Raw genomic sequence first — 7,635 nt, 5'->3', positions numbered from 1 at the left:
AGATTTATGACGGAAAAGTAGGCTCCATGAAGCTTCAACTGAATATAGAGCTGAAATATTGTAGACTATTTAGACGGTTTATGACACTTTAGAGATTTTTGACGGAAAAATAGGCTCCATGAAGCTTCAATGGAATGTAGTTGAAATGTTGTAGATTATGGAGAAAGTTTGACACTTTAGAGATGTTTGACGAAAAATTGGCTCCATGATACTTCAACGAATGTGAAGCTTAAATATTGGAGACTATCTAGACCAAGGTCTATAAATTATATATATAGACCTTGATCTAGACGGTTTATGACTTAGAGAAAGCTCCACGAATCCTTAGTGGAATTCAGAAGCTGAAATGTTGGAGATTATTTTGACAGTTTATGACACTAGATATTTTTGACCAAAAAAAAAAAAAAGAAAAAAAAAAAAGGCTCCACGAAGCTTCAACGGAATGAAAAGCTGAAATATTGGAAACCCTCTATAGTCTTCATATATGCATTGAATATTCATTATCATCAGAAACACATTTCATGTCTTCCCAGACCAATAATTTTAGACTCCCAACAACAAGAAAGAAACAAAGTTGTAATCGTGGGTACTATCATAAAATGGAAACACTAGATCACTATATTTAGACATACTAGAGGTAGAGGCCTAACTGTCTCTGTCTTACCATACACACAGAAATAGTATGACATTAGTAGTCGTTAAGTCACACGGGTCGTGTAATCAAAGAGAACAGGCCAGAAAACATGGACATATAATCTGAACATTCCTATCTCTTATTTCCTTTACCATTTTGTCATTATTCGGTTGATTTTTTTATTTATTTTTTATTTAGGTGAAATAAAGTACAAAGATTATTAGTTGATCTGCACTTGATATGAAAGAAAAATGGTAGGAAAATAAGACCTTCCCCATATACTGTATATATATATATATATATATATACATATATATATATATATATATATATAAAAGATAACATTTGAGTCACACTTGATATGAACAACAAATGATAAGAGGACATGAAAAAGCTACAGAGAAATGAAAGACATGGAATAAAAGAAGTCTTACTTATCAAGTTAATTAGCTTGATAACCAATAAATAAATGAACAGCCACGTGCAAAAATTAAGCTATAGATAAACAAAAGAAGATGAAATATACTCCTCTAAACAGAGTTGTTTATGCAACTTTCTACTGTCATATGCTGGAGCTATGTAAATCCGAGCACCAGCCACGAATCACTTGACTTCATCATATACTGTTTGAATCCATTTTCAACTGAGATTATTTATAATCTAAAGTTAAAATACTATAAGGAGTGTCTCCTCTCCTTGCCATGTTTCGACATGTTTAGTGAGCACCACACAACGATCATTTGACTTCTCCGTGTACTATTTAGACACAGTTTCATATGAGGAGTTTTTCCTTTCTTTACCATGTTTTGTATATGATTAGAAGGAGATAAGTGTTGATGAAACTAAGTAAATCAATGAAGAGAGAGCGAGAGAGAGAGAGAGAGAGAGAGAGATGAGGCCAGTTTTCCTTTCAAGTTGTTGAATGTTGATTAAAAGGAACTATAACCTGCACTAAACGACAGATTATAAGCTACGCTATCAGACAGGTTATCAGCCAAGCAAAACAGCTAGACACTGATGTCATATACTATTAAAGTTTGCAACGAAGCTTAGATAAGAGACATTAATTAATGGAAATTTGTCTTTTCGACCATTAGAGGGAAATTCTGTCATGCAAATATGATTTGTTCGAGAAAAAGAAGATAATTCATACAATTCACTGTGTTAATATGATGCCAAATCATTATTGTGTTATGCTGACTTTAAGATCATAGCAAGAAGTGTAGTTTTTTATAAATAAAATTGTAGCTGAACCACATTTTACATTACTCTTACTAATATATAACTTTTCTAAACTATTCACTCATTTGTCTTATACCCATCTTACCAATCAGATAGAAGAAATCACTTGTTTCCATATTCTTTTAAATAACTTCGAAACTATTGTAATTAGGAAAGAGAGAGAGAGAGAGAGAGAGAGAGAGAGACCCTGCATGACTTTATGAGGCCAAATACGTAGCATGACAATAATAACCTTGTCTTGTGTGACGTCTGGTGTTTTCCTTAGGATTTACATCTTGAAGATATTCACTCTATTCTTTTCCTTCGATGTCACTCTGTGTAAACACACATACACACGTACCCACACAAACCCCCCCCCCACACACACACATATATATATATATATATATATACATACATATATATATATATGTGTATATATATATATATATATATACATATATATATATATATATAGAGAGAGAGAGAGAGAGAGAGAGAGAGAGAGAGATGATAAATTTTCCCCATTTACATGTGTTTTTCATATTCGTATAAGCCATATATTTTTAATACCTTAATGTCTTTATTCTCTCTTATACCTCGGGATCAGAGACCCAAGGGGGAATCAATCAAAGACAGTAGGCTCTTGGCCGGCCGGGGAATCGAACCCTGGTTCAGAAAGCTGGAATGCCAAGTACAAACATACTAACTAGTTAGGGTGTTGGAGATGGGTTGATTTCAATTTTAAGTACAAAATACCTGAATTTGACACGTATAAGTGCAGGAGAATTGTCATCAACTTTTATCTTCCTCCGTGGCTAAATGCTAGTTGAGAAAGCAAGATGCTATAAGCCCAAGGGCTCCAACAGGGGAAAAAAAACAGTAAGGAAAGGTAACAAGGAAATAAATAAGGAAATAATAAACGATATAAGGAATAATGAAATATCAAAATAAAATATTTTAAAAACATTAGCAACATTAAAGCAGATAATTCATATATAACTATAAAAAAAGACTTATGTCAGCATGTTCAAACATAAAAACAATTGGTACAACATTGAACTTTTGAAGTTCTACTGATTCAACTACCCGATTAGGAACATCACTCCACAACTTGGTCACAGCTGGAATAAAACTTTTGGAATACTGGTTAGTATTGAGCCTCTTGATAGAGAAGGACTGACTATTGGAATTAACTACATGCCTAGTATCACGAACAGGATGGAACTGTCTAGGAAGATCTGAATGTAAAGGATGGTCAGAATTATGGAAAATCTTATGCAACATGCATAATGAACTAATTGAATGAGGTGCCAAAGATTGATATCTACATCAGGAACAAGAAGTTTAATAGACCGTAAGTTTCTGTCCAGTTAACGATCTTTTGTGCAATTGAAGAAGACACAGGCCTAATGTGTTTCTCAAAAGAAGGTATATATATATATACAGTATATATATATATATATATATATACATATATATTTATATATATATATAAGTATATGTATCATGAATGTTAACGAATGCTTACCATCATCTTTTGCCATAAAGTTAAACCATGATCTTTTTCTAATCTTATTTTCTGAGAAAAAAAATAAGCAATCAAATCACTAAGAGACAGAAAAAAGGGCAACATGGATACGAGAGCAAACTAAAGTAGAGGATATTCTAACAAGTAATAAAAAGAAATGGACAATGGCAGGGCATATAATGAAGAATGACAAACAATATGTGGACATTAAGAATAACAGAATGGGTCCCTGGAGATTGCAAATGAAGCAGAGGAAGGAAGAGAAGACGCTGTATTGACGAGATATGAAAGTTTGCGGGTGTGGTCGGGCGTAGAAAGACCATAAACAGACGCGAGTGGGAGGACATGTCTGAGCCCTTTATTCTGCAGTGGACTAGGACATTTAATGGGAATGAATGATAATAGATGGATATTAAGAATGATAGAATATATCCCTAGAGATTGTAAAAGAAGCAGAGGAAGGAAGAGAAGACGATGGATTGATGAACTAAGAAAGTTTGCTGATGTGGATTAGCATGAAAGACCATAAACAGACGCGAGTGGAAGGACATGTCTGAGGCCTTTGTTTTGCGGTGGACTAGCTACGTCTGATAAGGACACGCCAAAATCAAACCATTGTTTTCTAGTCTTGAATAGTACCATAGCCTTTATACCATGGTTTTTCACTGCCTGGGGGTAGAGTTCTCTTGCTTGAGGGTGCACTCGGGCATACTATTCTATTTTATTTCTCTACCTCTTATATTTTATTAAAGTTTTTATAGTTTATATATGAAAGATTTATTTTTATGTTACTTTTTTTAAATATTTTATTTTAATTGTTTATTATTTTCTTTACTCGCTGGGCTATTTTCCCTGTTGGAGCCATCAGGCTTATAGAGTTCTGCATGATTTACTTGTTTATTAATAAACCGTAGGATTTTCTCGTAGGATATTCACGCCTTCAGCCGTAGGATGCTTCCTGAGGAATGCGCCCAGGGAAATTCCTCCGTTTCATTTGGCATAAGGATGTGGTATCCTGCAGATGCTGTTATCAACTGCTCCGGTTCCCCGTCATTATCCTCTTCTGTTCTGATAATTATTCTTCTTGTTTCCGGCTTACATTTTTATGACAATCGCTGTCTCTCTCTCTCTCTCTCTCTCTCTCTCTCTCTCTCTCAAGAATATGATAGACAAGATTGTTAAAACGTTTAAACTAAATCGCTCAACCTAAGAATAAGTGGAGTTTTCACAGTTGGACTACAAAGTCTTTAAGACATAAGAAATCCTTGTAACTCTCTCTCTCTCTCTCTTTCTCTCTCTCTCTCTCTCTCTCTCTCTCTCTCTCTCAACATGCGTTTTCAGACTGCTAGACCAATCTTACTACAAACCACAATCGATAAATTCCAAGCATCTATTTCAAATTTAAGGAGAGAGAGAGAGGAGAGAGAGAGAGAGAGAGGAGAGAGAGAGAGAGAGAGAGCTATTTCACGCATATACCTTTTATCCAATAGTACTTTCACTATACTTTGTCATAACGGTTGAATTAACGTAACTTTCCAAAATGTCATGACTTTCACTTTATCAAATCTGTGATCGATGTTTTTGTATTATTTCTATTTGTTTACATTTTTTTCAAATTAATCAAAGAATATTTAATGATGTAGTGCAGGATTCTCTTAGTTTTTAATTAACTGGATATTAAAGTGTTAAATTTTGCGAATATATTTAGGATTTAATTCATATCTATTGTTTTAACTCTTACTAATGCCAATGTTCTTCAAACACATATTTCAATATAGTATAACTAAAATATAAATTGTGTTGCAATTTAGTATATATATATATATATATATATATGTATATGATAAAATTTTGTACATTTAGACGTGTTGTTTCATATTCAAATAAGCCATATATTTTTTATACATTATTATCTGGATTCTCTCAACGACCTTAGGATCAGAACCCCGGGTGAAATCACACAAAGACAAGAGCTTGTGACCGGCCGGGAATCGAACCCTGGTCCGGCAATATTGTAGAGAGAGTGACTACCACGAAGAAAGATATATATATATATATATATATACATATATATATATTATATATATACATATATATATATATATATATAGTTATATATATATATATATATACATATATATATATATACATATGTATATATATACATACATATATATATATATATATATATAATATAGAGAGAGAGAGAGAGAGAGAGAGAGAGAGAATTTTGTTATCTATTTTCAATTTTATATTAGAATTATGTTGATAATCTTATGCCCTACTCCAACAGATCTCCAAGAAGAGAGAGAGAGAGAGAGAGAGAGAGAGAGAGAGAGAGAGAGAATTTTGTTATCTATTTTCAATTTTATATTAGAATTATGTTGATAATCTTATGCCCTACTCCAACAGATCTCCAAGAAGAGAGAGGGAGAGAGAGAGAGAGAGAGAGAGAGAGGGGGGGGGGGAGAGAGAGAGAGAGAGAGAGAGAGAGAGGGAAATGTTATCATTTATTTTCTATTTCATCTTTGGATAATGAGAGAGAGAGAGAGAGAGAGAGAGAGAGAGAGAGAGAGAGTATAATATACACCGAATTAAAGCCAAATGATAAAAGTTTCAAAGCAAATAAAAAGGTAATAGATAAATTACCAAACCAAAAAGTTTTTGCCAAGTCAGGAGCCCTAATAACCTTGAGGGGTCTGAGTGAGTGTGTGGAGCTGAGAACTCTCCCTCCCTCCGTCCCTCCCTCCCCCCATACTAAGCTCACCATTCTTTTTCACTTTGGTTTTTTTTTAAGTTAAGCCATAAAAACCCAGAGGCTAAAGTAGTTTGATTTCAATCATTTCATTGAAGGGGTATTTGGTAATCTCTGTCTCTGTCTCTCTGTCTCTCTCTCTCTCTCTCTCTCTCTCTCTCTGCTTCGTTACCCATATGGAGAAGAGAAGTTCTTACAATGTATTTAACAAACTTGTATATATATACCATACATATATATATATATATATATTATGTATATATATATGCATATGTATATATATTATGTATATATATATATATATATATACTGTATATATACATACGTACATGCATATATATATATATATATATCGATATATATATATACTGTATATATACATACATACATATATATATATATATATATGTATACATATATAAATATATATATATATATATATATTTATATATATATGTATGTATATACATATACATATATATATATATACATATATATATATATATATATATAAATATATAGATATATATATATATATATATGTGTGTATACATATATATATATATATATATGACTGTGAGAGAGAGAGAGAGAGAGAGAGAGAGAGATTACCTGTGACCTAGTTTGCCATGAAGGGATATCATGATATCATGGTAAAAGATCATTACCAGTTCAGTATTCCAAATCCTAACTTCGCATGTCACGAAGTCGCCAAATTTATGAGAAATATTCACGAATAATAATTTTCCAATTTTTCAACCAGGGTTTTATATGTAAGATTTTTTAAAAATATATTTACGGTATATATGCTAACCATTAATGTTATTATCTACTATTCACAGCAGGCATGATTTAAACAACAATTTATTTACAATAAATGTTCAAAGTTTATAAGACGAGGTTTTGCGTGATGAAATCAAGTCTTGGAATTTGAAATATGGAATCACCCTAAAACATGGAATCGTGTTAAACAATTAAAGTTTAAATTATTAAAGTCTTTGAAATTGAAATGTTGAATCACCTAAAACCTGGAATCGTGTTAAATAATTAAAGTCTTTGAATTTGAAATATTGAATCACCTAAAAACTGGAATCGTGTTAAATAATTAAAGTTTAAATTATTAAAGTCTTTGAATTTGAAATATTGAAATCACCTAAAACCTGGAATCATGTTAAATAATTAAAGTTTAAATTATTAAAGTCTTGGAATTTGAAATATGGAATCACCTAAAACCTGGAATCGTGTTGAATGATAAAAGTAGTAATATAATTTTCTGGAATCAAAGCAAACATAAAATGTTTGGATGTCATGAAAATTGTGATAAAAATATATTTCATTTATCGTTTTTTAATATAAATTCTCACCAAATATTCTGTGAATCCAACAAAATTTATCTAGTTACTATTATTATTATTATTATTATTATTATTATTATTATTATTATTATTATTATTATTATTATTATTATTATTATTAGCTAAGGTACAACTGTAG

This window comes from Palaemon carinicauda, chromosome 19 (assembly GCF_036898095.1).
Source record: "Palaemon carinicauda isolate YSFRI2023 chromosome 19, ASM3689809v2, whole genome shotgun sequence".
Taxonomy (NCBI): Eukaryota; Metazoa; Arthropoda; class Malacostraca; order Decapoda; family Palaemonidae; genus Palaemon; species Palaemon carinicauda.
Note: the sequence above shows the minus strand (reverse complement) of the source record.